General features: G+C 38.3%; 1 non-coding gene across 1 annotated transcript; it reads left to right on the plus strand.

The window, feature by feature from the left end:
* The first annotated feature begins 935 nt into the window (after positions 1-935).
* Positions 936-1,042, plus strand: LOC141722702 (small nucleolar RNA R71). The gene has a single exon (XR_012575707.1). It is a non-coding gene; the product is annotated as a small nucleolar RNA R71 (small nucleolar RNA).
* Positions 1,043-13,980: the final 12,938 nt, after the last annotated feature.

Genomic DNA, 13,980 nt, shown 5'->3' on the forward strand with positions numbered 1-13,980 from the left:
GGAAAGGTGGTGGAGGATAGAGCTGTTTCTCCCCTATATTACCCTCAGGCAGAGTGTGTTCAACAGTAGTCTTCCTTGGTTCCGCCGCTTTCTCCTTTTGCTTAGCTTCTTCATCTCTAATTTCAGCTTCTCCTTCTTTTGCCTTTTCAGCATCAGCAACTTTCTCAGACCTTAAGGTAATAGTCTTGACTTGCTCTTTAGCTTCCTTCCTGCCTGGTACTTCCGTGTCCCTGGGAAGTGTGCCAGGTTGACGATTGAGCACTGCATTGGCTATTTGACCGATTTGATTTTCCAAGGTCTTGATAGAAACCGCCTGACTCTTGCATATTAGCTTAAGTTCCTCAAAATCAGCACTAGTAGGTGCAGATGCACTTCCCTGTTGAGGATATGATTGCCTTTGAGCATACTGCTGTGTTTGCTGGAATTCAGGTGGATTAAACTATTTACTCACACCTTGCTGATATGGTGGCTGAATAGTATTCTGATTATTACCCCAGCTGAAATTTGGATGATTTCTGTTATTAGGATGATAAGTAGCTGGCACAGGCTGCTGTTGTCACTGATAATTATTCATATACTGAACAGATTCGTTGACAAGAGAACACTAATCCATAGCATGAGAACCTGCACAAATCTCACAAACCATAGCTATTTGATTAACTCCATATGTAGCCAGAGAATCAACCTTCATTGACAGCGCTTGAAGTTGCGCTGCAATAGCGGTGGCTGCATCGACTTCCAGAATACCTGCTACCTTTCCAGGCATCATCCTCTGAGTTGCGTTTTGATGCTCATTTACAGCCATAATCTCGATAAGATTATAAGCCTCAGTATAGCTTTTAGCCCATAAGGCGCCTCCAGCTGCTGCATCGAGCATGGGCCGAGATTGGGCCCCCAAACCATTGTAGAAACCAGTGATCACCATCCAATCGGGCATTCCATGATGTGGACACTTCCTCAACATTTCCTTGTAGTGTTCCCAAGCTTCGCACATAGATTCTGTAGGTTGCTGCGCAAACTGAGTAAGAGCACTCCTCATAGCAGCAGTCTTTGCCATCAGATAAAACTTCACCATAAACTTTTGCGCAAGATCTTGCCAAGTAGTGATGGTCTGTAACCAGTCCTTAGCTTTGTCCTTCAGTGAGAATGGGAAAAGCCTCAGCTTGATAGCCACATTAGTCACACCATTATACTTGAAAGTGCTGCAGATCTCGACAAAATTCCTTATGTGCATGTTGGGGTTTTCAGTCGCAGCTCCTCCAAAAGAAACAGAATTCTGCACCATCTGAATAGTGCCCGGCTTGATTTCAAATGTGTTAGCTTGAATAGCTGGATGAAGAATGCTTGACTGAATGTCATCAATTTTAGGCCGAGAAAAGTCCATAAGAGCTGGATCAGGTCGAACAATACGATCACCCATGTTTACTGGTTCTTTCTGCTCAGTTCCTGAATCCGAATCTTCAAAATCTATCTTCTCCGGAATATCAAGAACTTTGTCTGTCTCCTCAGCTGTATCTAAAGTCCTCTTGTGAGTACGAGAACGAGTTTGCATAAACGCTCGCTAAAGTACCTGAAACACAACCGAAAACAATAAGTAACAACTACGTCCAAATCAGTGAGTCCTAATGACTAATGATGGTAAGTACATAAACTAAACAAATACGCGGAGTCTCCGGCAGCGGCGCCAAAAACTTGTTAGGGCGAAAACACGCGCTAATATTCACGCAAGTATACGTGTTCGCAAGTAATATAGAATACTTTCTAGTTCGTTCCCACAGAGACTCAGACTAATTATTGTTTAATTAAACTCGTGCACCAATGTATGATTACTTCTCAATGTTAAGACACTAACACTTAGAATTGTTGACTAAATATTAACTACAATTAACTACTTAATTAATCACTTAATTAACACTTCAAATTAACAATATTAAAACACTCATGAGATCACAACTTCATTACTACTTCCTTTAATAGTTATTGTTATTACCTTTAGCATGTAACAGTGATGATATTAATCGAATAACATGAAATTGATAAAAGCCAACTTTCATTGTACTAATACCAATCTACCAAGCATCCACAATTAAGATAGAAGTTGAATATGCATCAATTATGTTGAGTTCCTATATGTCTACAGAAATTGACAACACAACGACTTAAGCACAAGTTATTCCTTTTAATTACACAGGGCGAATAAAACTGTTAGAGTTATCCACTAATCATGCACACCGTACATGAACCTATGCTAGCATGGCAAGTTCTAAATCTCAAGATCCACCGTCGTTTCACAAGAGATTAACACCCTATCTTATATGTTCGCGACGCACATAAGACGAATACGCACAACCAATACTATATATCATACAATCATCACAGACTAAAGTATTAAACAATTAACTAAAGAATTCCATAATAAATCCATTGCAACCCCATGATCACGATTAGCCCATAATAGCACTTATCTCCATCACGGGTTCTTATGAAATCATGATAAACAAACACAAGAAAATAATAACTAAACTAATTATATTAAATCAGAGTATGTCACAAGAGTAATAGGTTCAAAGTAAGAACACTAGCATCCAACATTACAACGAAACAAGAATCACAAGAAAATATGCTTCCTCTTCGTTGCTGTGTGCTAAAACGGTCTTCTTCCTTATCTCCTTTTCTCCTAGCTTAATACCACGATCCAACCTCTCGTGAAAACGTCTCCAAATCTACTTATATAATAGTCCTATAAAACTCAGATTACATAGAAGTTGGAAGCCAAACAGAAGTAGAAGTCTAAACCAATTTATTATTTTTCCCGACCCTGCGCGGCCGCTCAGCATAGCTGAGCGGCGCTCAGCTTTCTGCGCGGCCGCTCAGCATAGCTGAGCGGGCGCTCAGGACCCTACTGGAAAATTCCTGAGTTTGCTCCGTTTCTTCGCCGTAATCTGCCCCTTTCTTTCCTCTCGCAATGGTGAACACATGCCAAGGCTTATTCTTAATGATTACTCCTCTGAAATGTAACTAATACCCTGAAATGCATAAACACTAGAAAAACGCATCAAATACACAAAATACTTGATTTCAAGGCACCAAATTTAAGCCATTTTAAGATATTCTAAGTGGTATAAAATGCCACTTATCAAAGATCTTAGGGAATTCTTTGATAACCTAAGAAAGCATGAACTCAAGCTGAATCCGAAGAAATGTAACTTTGGAGTTGGAGAAGGCAAGTTCTTGGGGTTCATGATCAGCAACCGAGGAATTGAAGCAAATTCAGAGAAAATAAAAGCAATATAGAAGATGAAGGCTCCAGGACCCAAAAAGATGTGCAGAAACTAGCGAGATCACTAACAGCACTTTGAAGATTTATTTTAAAGCTAGCAGAAAGGTGCTTACCCATCTTTGATCTACTCAAAGGAAGTAACAACAAGAGAGAAGTCAACTGGACCCCGGAGTGCCAAAGAGCATTTGAAGAAATAAAGGAATACCTCTCGAAGCCACCAGTCCTAACTAAGGCCAAACCAGGAGAGCCTCTCTACCTATACTTATCAGCCGGAGCCTTGGCAATCAGGGCTGCCCTAATCCGGGAAGAGAATGGAAGACAACAACCATTTTACTATGTGAGCCAAGTACTCAAGGATGCGGAGATCAGGTACCTAAGTCTAGAAAAGTTTTCTTTCGCCTTGGTCACAATATCAAGAAAGCTCAAACACTATTTCCAAGGAAGAGAAATCAGGGTAGTCACAAACCAGCCTTTAAGAAAAATAATTCACAAACCAGATGTCCCAGGAAGGCTAATTAATTGGGCTGTGGAGTTAAGTCAGTTCAATCTAACCTTCATTCCCAGGACTGTCATCAAAGCTCAAACACTTGCTGATTTTATAATTGAATGCAATTTTCTGGAGGCAGAACCAGAACCTATGAGCATAGACTCAGAAAGTAATCAAGCTAAAAACCAGAGAGCATGTACCTTAAAAGTAGACGGTTCATCAACAAGCAAAAGGTCGGGAATCGGACTCATCCTAAAGAGCCCTGAGGGATTCGTGATACAGACAACTATATCCTTCGGCTTTTGCGGCAATAAATATCCATGCGGAGTCTGAGGAATTGATTGCAGGACTGAAGCTTTCCAGGACTGAAGCTTTCCAGGACTGAAGCTTTCCAGGACCCTCACGGTCCAGGACCTAAACGTCTACGACTCCCAGATTGTAGTCAAGCAAACAAACGGAGAATGTGTAGCAAAAGACCCAATCATGGAAAAGTATCAATCCATGGTTCAAAGCTACTTGCAATCAATCCCAAGACATCAAATCCTGCAGATATGTCGAGAAGAAAATGAAGAAGCGTATACTCTGTCCAAGCTAGTCCGGAACTCATCAGATCTGGACTACTCTATTTATTTCGAAGAATTGCAAAGGCCATCTATTGAAAAGGAGAAGTATTAGAAATTGACAACAACCAGAATGTGGATGACTTTTTTATCAATTACTTGGAAAAAGGGGAGCTAAAAGTCTATAGTGACTCCCAGATTGTAGTCAAGCAAACAAACGGAGAATATGTAGTAAAAGACCCAATTATGGCAAAGTATCAAGCCATGGTTCAAAGCTACTTTGCATCAATTCCAAGTCATCAAATCTTGCAGATATGTCAAGAAGAAAATGAAGAAGCGGATACTCTGTCCAAGCTAGTCCGGAACTCATCAAATCTGGACTGCTTAGTTTACTTCAAAGAATTGCAAAGGCCATCTATTGAAACAGAAGAAGTATTAAAAATTGACAACAACCAGAACGTGGATGACTCCTTTTATCAATTACTTGGAAAAGGGGGAGCTATCAGAAGACAAAGGAAAAGCTCAAAGATTAAAAGCCAAAGTAGCCAAGTTCTTTCTTGAAAAAGGACTACTATACCACCAAACCTTCTCATCCCCTATATTGAAATGCGCCGTCCCAACAGAAGCTAATTACTGTTCAATGGAAGTCCATGAAGAGATCTACGGAGATCACATGTCTGCAAAAGCCCTAGCTCACAAGATCATAAGACAAGGCTACTACTGGCCAACTATTCACCAAGATGCAGTAGAGTTCGTGAAAAAATGCAAGGAATGCCAACTCTTCAGCAACGTGTACCGGATAAGCCCAGTCTTACCCTCCTCAGTCTTGTCTTCAATCCATTTTGCTATTTGGGGTATAGATATCATGGGAACATTCCCCCGGGCTAGAGGCGATCTCAGATACTTGCTGGTTTCAATTAATTACATGACAAAATGGGTTGAAGCAAAAGCAATGAGGACAATCAACCGACAAGACTGCATAAAGTTAATGGACAACATCTTGATGAGGTTCGGAATCCCAAGAGTCCTAGTTACATATAATAGGCCACAGTTCGTTAGAACAGAATTCGAGAACTACCTCCAAGAGCGCGGGATCAAGCACAAAAAGTCATCAGTAGTATATCCCCAGAGAAATGGTCAAGTAGAAGTCACAAACAGAATCCTGCTTCGAGGCATCGAAAAGAGACTGAGAGAAAATAAAAGCAAATGGCCAGAAGAACTGCAAAGTGTATTGTGGTCTTACTTGACAAGCCCCTGGACAAGCACAGGAGAAACTCCCTTCAAGCTAGCCTATAGTACAGAAGCAATGCTACCTATCGAAGTGGGATCCCCTTCCCACAGAGCAATAAACTTCGACAAAATAGCTAATGGAGAAGGATTCAGAATAAATATGGAGCTAATTGATGAAGTTCGGGACCAAGATGTAGCAAGGATGGAGAAATATAAGGAGAAAACAAAAGAGCACTTCAGTAAGAAAGTCAAGAGTCAAAAAATTTCAAGTTGGAGACCTGGTTCTTCGAGACACAGAAGTCTCGGATCCTACAAACACTGGGAAGCTAGTGCCAAATGGGAAGGACCCTATAAGTTCAAAGAAGTCCTAAGACCAGGAACATGAACTTACAAGCTAATGAATATGAATGACTCTGAAGTTCCCAACACCTGGCATAGACTCAGGCTAAGAAAGTTTTACCAGTAGCAAGGACAAAAGCAACCCCAGCAACCAAAAACTTGTATTCTATGGCAAGAAACTACTTTATCACTCTACATTTTGTATGAAGAAAATTTGAATCAATGAAAAGTATTTCTGATTATAATTAGCAATTTTTTACAAGTAATCACGGTCCAGGGGTCATATTTGAACCTGGAATAGCAAATTATTTTTACTTAAGAATATTATCTAAGTAAAAGCAACCTTAGTCCGGGGTCAATCTTAAAACCGGACTAGCCACCTAATTTACAAAGAGATATTTCTCTAAGTAAAAAGCAACCTCTGTCCGGGTCTAACCTTGAATCCGGACCAACCACCTATTTTACTAAGAGATATTTATCTAAGTAAAAACAACCTTAGTCCGGGGTAAACCTTGAAACCAGACTAGCCACCTATTTTACTAAGAGATATTTCTCTAAGTAAAAGCAACCTCAGTCTGGGATCAACGTTGAACCCGGACTAGCGACCTATTTTACTTAAAGTTATTTCTCTAAGTAAAATAAACCTCAATCAAGGGTTAACCTAGAACCCGGACTAGCAACTTCAATAACTCTAAGTAAAAAGAAATTTCATACCAGAGTCAACATTGAACCCGTACTAACAAGCTATTTCAGTCCAGGGTAAACTTTTGAATTCGACTTAGCCACAAAAATTGTTCTAAGAATTTTTTTTCAATTTTTTTAAGGCAAAAACAAGAGCTATTCACTTAGAACATTTTATAAGACAGAATAACGTTTTCAAAAATCAACAATAAAAACAGAAGAAAAGTGATTAAGGCAAATTGAAGCAACCAACCCCGACACAGAGAAGCCCGACCAAAAGTACAATTAGAGTATTAAAGTTTACAAGGAGAAATAAAAAATTCAAGTACAAATACTTCAGAACTAAAATATCAATCTACGACTCCAGCGCTTTTTCTGGAAGGAAGCTCGGGCACAGACCATCATACGGCTCCGACTCTCGAAGACCAGCCTCAATGTTTTGATTAGCTTTAATGAACTCCTGCACAAAGCTCTCCCCGTCCGCCTCCGAGTCCTTCTTGATATGATGCTCGACGACAGTCCAGCAGCGAGCCACCTCAGGAGCACCAGCATTAGCAATGGCCTGGTCATACACTCATACTCATCACATTTCTTATAAGCCTCGATCACCTCAGCCTCCAGCTTCAAATCAGAAATTACTTTCGGATCTCGGCGAGTTCAGACTTCATTTCAGAAGCCTCCTTCTCAGCGCTCTCAGCCCGGAGAGTAACATCACTCAGGTTCTTATTCAACCCAGAAATAGCAGCTACCTTGCCGAAGAGAGAAGTTTAAGGTCACCAAGCTCTTTATTCTTGTCAGATGAGAGCCCCCTGAGATGTTTCAGCTCCGAATAAGATATCGCGGATGCCCCTGCCATAGAAGCCCCAAGCTACAGATAATCCAAAATAAAAGAAGTCAAAATAAAGCCAAGGAAAAACACTAAGGCAGGAAAAAAAGAACAATTATCATACCTGACCCCAGAGCTAGGTATAATCTTTCATCACAGAGTCGAACCCGACCCGGTTCATGGCACCCCACTTTATTTAAGAAGGAAGCCCCGCCATAAACCGTGCAAGCCTCTCCTCCAGCTCCGAACTGCGATTCCCGGGAGAACCCTGCTCCACACCTTTACCCTTATCCCGGGCAGAATCAGAGACCGGAGGAAGCTCAAACCGAGGAAGCTCAAACTGAGGAGGCTTTGTGCCTTGTGTCCAGAGTCGCTTATTTTTCCTCCTTACCTCCATCTCTGGGACTTCATCCAAAGGCTCTATCTCCTCGAGATTTTCAAACTCATCCCCATCCTCCTTGTCAACTGCTTTATCCGGACCTTTCTCCTCCTTAACAGACTCCGGCTTCGAAACCGCGGTGCTCTGAGACCCCTCCTCCGGGTGGAGTTGAGACCCAGACCCAATATTAGAGGCCTTTTTCTTCTGCTTAAAAGCAGTTCCAAGACCCAATAGAGCGTCACTATAAGCAGAAGTAGACATAACAGGATTGTAGAAAAGAAGACACGGAAAATAACAAAAAGAAGCGATCAACAACAGCAAAGCAAAATACCAAACAAAAATGGGAGGACAAAAAACAAGTATAAAAGAAAACTAGTCTGGAGTAGAGGGGTCCGGGCCAAAACAAATAATGTTGTGCAAGACATGCATGTACTATAAAAAGACTAAGTTAAATTGACAACCCTAAGAATTAGTTGTATGATAATCTTAATTGTATTTTATACTGTATTACTAGAGTCTGTAAAAATATCAAAGACTAGACTGGAGTATTTTTCTGTAAATAATCTCAAGCCTAAGAATAAACTCTGGAAGAAGATCAAGAAGATCATGCCTCATAGAAATTGTGAAGAAGCTTGGAGTTGAATAAATCTGTTTTGGGAAAAATATTCTAAGTCAAGATATCTACAAGTCACAGATCAAGTCATAAAGAGAAGTTATTCGAGAACTCCAGAATGACTTATTGAGAACTCCCGAATGACTTATCGAAAAGTACAAAATAGCTTATAGAGAAGTCTCAGAGAGAGCGACAAGTCAAATGAAGATATGAAGATTGGAGATATCGACAAGTCAAATTATCATTAGAGATCTCAGAGATATCTACAAGTCAAAATGTATATAGAGATCTCTGAGATATCGACAAGTCATTTCTGCATTAGAGAACTTAGAGATATCGACAAGCCAAATGAAGACATGAAGATCGGAGATATCGACAAGTCAAATTCTCATTAGAGATCTCAGAGATATCGACAAGTCAAAATGCTTATAGAGATCTTAGATATATCGACAAGTCATTTCTATGTACAAAAATTTGGAGACCTCGACAAGCCAAGTTCACTTATAGATAACTCTGAGACCTCGACAAGTCAAAACACCTATAGAGAACTAAGAGATCTCGATAAGTCATTATACTTATCGAGATGTCAGTTCTCTATAGTTCAAACTAGAGATCTCGACATGCAGCTAAGTACATAATGCAGACAAGATATATATTCAAGATTATCAATCAAAAAAATATCTAATCAATTAGATTGAAAAGTCTACAAAAGCTGTTTGAAAAGTACAAGATCAAATGCTAAGATTAACTGACAAAGGAAAGTCACAGATCAATAGGATTTGCAAAAATACACTAAGCCAGAAATGGAAAGCTCTAGAGATAACTTAAAATATGGTTTAGTACATTCTATTACATTTTCTGTAAACCTATGTTTACTAATCTATAAAGTAAACACTGATCCTTTGTTTTTAAATGTATCAAACAGATCTAGAACTTCTTGCAACTCTCTCAAGGAAGAAACCAAGTTCTTTACTTACAAGGAACCCAGAATTTTTAGCAAAACACTAGCTTGATTTTAATACAAAATTAAGTTAGTTTTGAAATATTGTGTGCACTGTTTATTTCCAGTTAACATAATATTGCTCCATTTCTTATCTGCTTTATTCACCAACTAAAAAACATTCAACAAGACTTAAAAATATTTAAAACACATTCACCCCCTTGTGTTGTATTCATTATCTAACAAGTGGTCAGCAAAATATGAAAGCAAACAGATTAAAGATCTTGGAAGAATGAATACACGGAAGATTAACAGTATCAAGATTCCTGCTTTTGACAGATCTAACTACACATTACGGAAAAAGAAAATGTTACCGTGTATAAAGATGGCCAATTCATTAATGTTCAGATTCTCAAGAATGGCCCCTTCACCCCTATGGAATGAGTTGAAGAATCTATAGATGGAGACATGGTCATTCCAGCTCATTATGCTCCTAAAGATCCTTCACAGTATACTAAACCTGAAAAGGATAAAGTCTCTCTGGATAGTGGCTTGCAACTAATTTTAATAGAGTCACTTGAAAATATAATGTATATTAACATTATCAACTGTGACACAGCCAAACAGATCTGGGAGAAGATAGAAATTCTGTGTGAGGGAACAGAGGAAGTTATGTCAAACCAAAGAAGGATTTTGGTAACTCAGTATAAGGGGTTCATGGATAAACCTAAAGAAAGTATAACTGATATTTTTGAAAGATTCAATAAGTTGATTAATGACTTGCAACTTCATGACAAATACTATGAGGCTGAGGAGGTTATCCTAAAGTTTTTGCTCACCCTTACTGACCATTTGGAACAGAAGATCTCAGCTATAAGATAAGGGATAGACTTGAGTAGAATGGCATTGGAGGTTTTGTATGGCATCTTAAAAACCTAAGAACCGGAAATGATTCAAAAAAGTCTATAAGAGCTGGTCAATGGCATATTGTTGATAGATCAAGTGCTCTAGTGGTTAATGACATCCAGTCATCTGATGATGAATAGGAAATCCAGACTCCAGTTGTTTCAAGCAATTAGCAAAAGAACAAGGAACCACAAAAGTAAGTTATTCTTGAACTTGAAGAGGATGAATTTTATACCTTTGATGAACTGGTTGAGTTAGATCAGTCCATGGCTTACTTAGCAAGAAAATTCTCTAACATTAGTTTAAAGAAGCTAAAGTTCTTTAAAAATAAAGGACAAACATCCAACAAGGACAACAACTGGAAAGGAAAAACACAGTATAACTCTGGAAGCAAAAATGATTACAACACAGGATCTGTTGACAGATCAAAGATCAGATGCTTCAATTGTGATGAATTGGGTCATTTTGCTACAGAAAGCAGGAAGCCAAAGAAAGTGAAAAAGGGCAAGGCTTATATTGAATTGGAGGAAAAATATGAGGCTCTTCTAAGAAAGCGACAAGATAAAGATTATATTACAGAAGAAAAGAGTTGGGATGATTCAGGAAATGATGATGATGATGAAGTAGGAAACTATGCACTCATGGCCTTGGAACAAGGAGAATCATCCTCATAAAAAACAAAGGTACCGACTCTTACCACTATCGATTAAAATGAAAGTCAATATAAGGAAACTGTTGAAAAGATGAGCATAAAAATGTTCCACATCCATACTAGCATGGTAGCAGCTACTGAGGAGGTCAGTAGGCTGTTAAAAGCTAATGAGAAGCTTGAGAGTGAGAAACAAAAGTTTAATCTACTGCTTGTGGAGCTTGAGACAGTCAAACAAGAAAATGAATATCTAAAGAACAAGCTGGAGTGTGCTGCTGAGATAGAAGCTATTTTGAGGGAGAAGCTAGAGAAGAATGAAGTGAAACTGAAATCATTCAAAAATGCATCTCAGTTAGTTGGTCGGTACCATGCGAAGAAGAAGCTATGTGCTAACATAGCTATTGGATTGGATTATGATGCATTGAACATCAACAGGAAAGTTGAAGGTGATAAGGGAAAAACAACTACAAGTGAAGATGTCCCAGCTATGCTGAGAAAGGTTGATTCACCCATGTTCAAAGTATGTGAAGTAAATTTTAGTGAAGAAGAGTTAATCATAAAGCAAGAAATTGCTGATGAGGACAATGAAAAGAAATGTACAGAAACAACTCCAACTTCTAAAGCTAAGAAGAAGCCCATGGTTGATCAAAATCCCAAGAAGTCAGTCAAGAAAGTTAAAAATGAAGATGCAAGAAAGAAGAAGAAAAATAGAAATGGAGAGATTGGGATAAAAAAAAAGAAACAACTTTGCATTTGTTACTGATTCTCCTAGAAAATAATGTCAGAAATGTGGCTCTACAAATCATCTAACTCACCTTTGTAAAAAGGCTGTTAGTAAGCCAAGATTGGGAGCATGCAAGTATGGTGAAGCAAAGACTGAAGATCCCTATTACTTGTGTGATAAGTTTGATTGCATTACTAACATGAAAGTAATGACAAGTTGCCACGAGCTGAGAGTAGACCTCAAGAAAATTAATATTGGGTCTGCAACCAAAAAGGAACATGCAAATCAAGAAATGAACACCATTCTTTCTGATTTAACTCATTCTAATTCTGCACATTCTGTTAACAAGAAGAAAGTACCCAACACTTCTTGGGTAGCTAAAAACACTTAATCCTTACTGTGTGCAGGGAAAAATGAAGAAAGTCATATGAATCATAGACAGTGGATACTCAAGATATGTGACAGGTGATATGGCCCTGCTATCACAGTTTGAGGAGATGGCTAGCCCATTAGTGACCTTTGGAGACAACATCAAAGGTTTCACAATGTGATATGGCAAATAAATTTTTGGAAATGTTGTCATTGAAGATGTAGCATTGGTTGCTGGTTTGGAAGTAAATCTCCTAAGTGTTAGTCAGTTCACAGATAGAGGATTCAATGTCAAATTTGACAAAGGAGAATGCTTGATCATCAACAAAAAGACAAATGTAGTTGCTCTGAAAGGAGTAAGAAAGGGAAGCTTATTTGTTGCAGACTTGAACTCAGGAAATGAGGATGGAATTTGTTGCTTCTACACCAAGACATCTGAAGAACAAAGCAAGTTGTGGCATAAGAAGCACTCTCACTTGAATTTTAAAGAAATTAACACTATAGTCAAAAAGGAGTTAGTGAGAGATATGTCAAATTTGGAGTTTGCTCAGAATGAAGTCTGTGAAGCTTGTCAAAAAGAAAAAAAATAAAGAAATCAAGTCACAAGAGTAAAACTGTGAATTCCATAAGTGCACCTTTGCAACTTATTGACATGGACTTTTTTGGACCATTTAATGTCTTATCAATTTCAAGTCAGTCAAAGAAATGATGGGATTTTCATCAGCCAAACTAAGTATGTTAAGGATTTATTGAAGAAGTTTGGTATGGTTGATTGTTCACCTGCATCTACACCTATGTCTACAACTACTAAGTTGGATGAAGATTAGAAAGGAAAAAGTGTAGACATTTCAGGTTATAGAGGAATGATTGGATCTTTGCTGTATTTGACTGTTAATATACCATACATTATGTTTGCAACATGTCCGTATGCAAGATTTCAAGCCAATCCAAAGGAATCACATTTGATGGATGTGAAGAAAAGTTTCAGATACTTAAAAGGGACTCCAAATGTAACACCCCCAAATCCGGGGTCGGGGATCCGGGTTGTCACGAGTTCCATTTCCCTTAATAACACCCAATCTTAATAATTAATCAACTACTCTGTACTGTGACCCCACAATAAACACACACACCACACGTTATAGTCTCAGAGATGAACATCCAAAAATAATCACAAGTCATTTTATTCCACAATTATCTGCCAATACACTTTAAAAGGTTTTCTGAATAAATTTACATTTCTTTGCCATTATTACAATTCATAAATATACATAATCTGATACATCAAAAGTTGAAAGCCTAGCCTATTGGTAGTTCCTACCTCAGCTACAACGACATCAACGCCTATAGGAAACTGCGGAACGTTTCCTATCCGCTCGCGAATTGGGAGCTTGGTCCTGTTCATCTTGCCTATCTGATGTTGTGTGATGAAAGAAGAAAGCAAGGGTGAGCAGCAAGCCCACCAAAATAATATTTATAATAACTTACAATATATGAGCATTCTCATAGTACTCAAGAAAGTCTTGGTTAAGAAGAAATGAACGAAGTTGATATCTTAATGCGATGAAGTCGCAAAATATTCAGTATATATATATATATACTTTTCAAAATATTGGAAGTCCTCTTCCATGCATAATACACACAGAGTTCCAGTGTATAACTGTATAAAAATACCGTTGCAAGGTGATCTCATATATCTAACCTTGTCTCAACGTTTTTCTGAAAATCTTTGTCATGCATAAGATAATCATTTACTAGATATAAGTTTAAAAGATGAAGTTACAAGATACTCCAATATACTTATATCTTTTCCAAATACTACTTGAACTACCACCGTTCAAGTTATAATTAGTTCAAAAGTTCATCACATAGATGAGACTACAAGATAATACTTGAATAGATTCAACCTTTAAAATATCATCAAAATAAAATGAAGTTATGAGATACTTCATTTGATGCAAACATCATTTTGAAAACTTGACCCTGCCAACACTCAA

The sequence above is a fragment of the Apium graveolens genome, chromosome 4 (assembly GCF_009905375.1).
Source record: "Apium graveolens cultivar Ventura chromosome 4, ASM990537v1, whole genome shotgun sequence".
NCBI classification, from domain to species: domain Eukaryota; kingdom Viridiplantae; phylum Streptophyta; class Magnoliopsida; order Apiales; family Apiaceae; genus Apium; species Apium graveolens.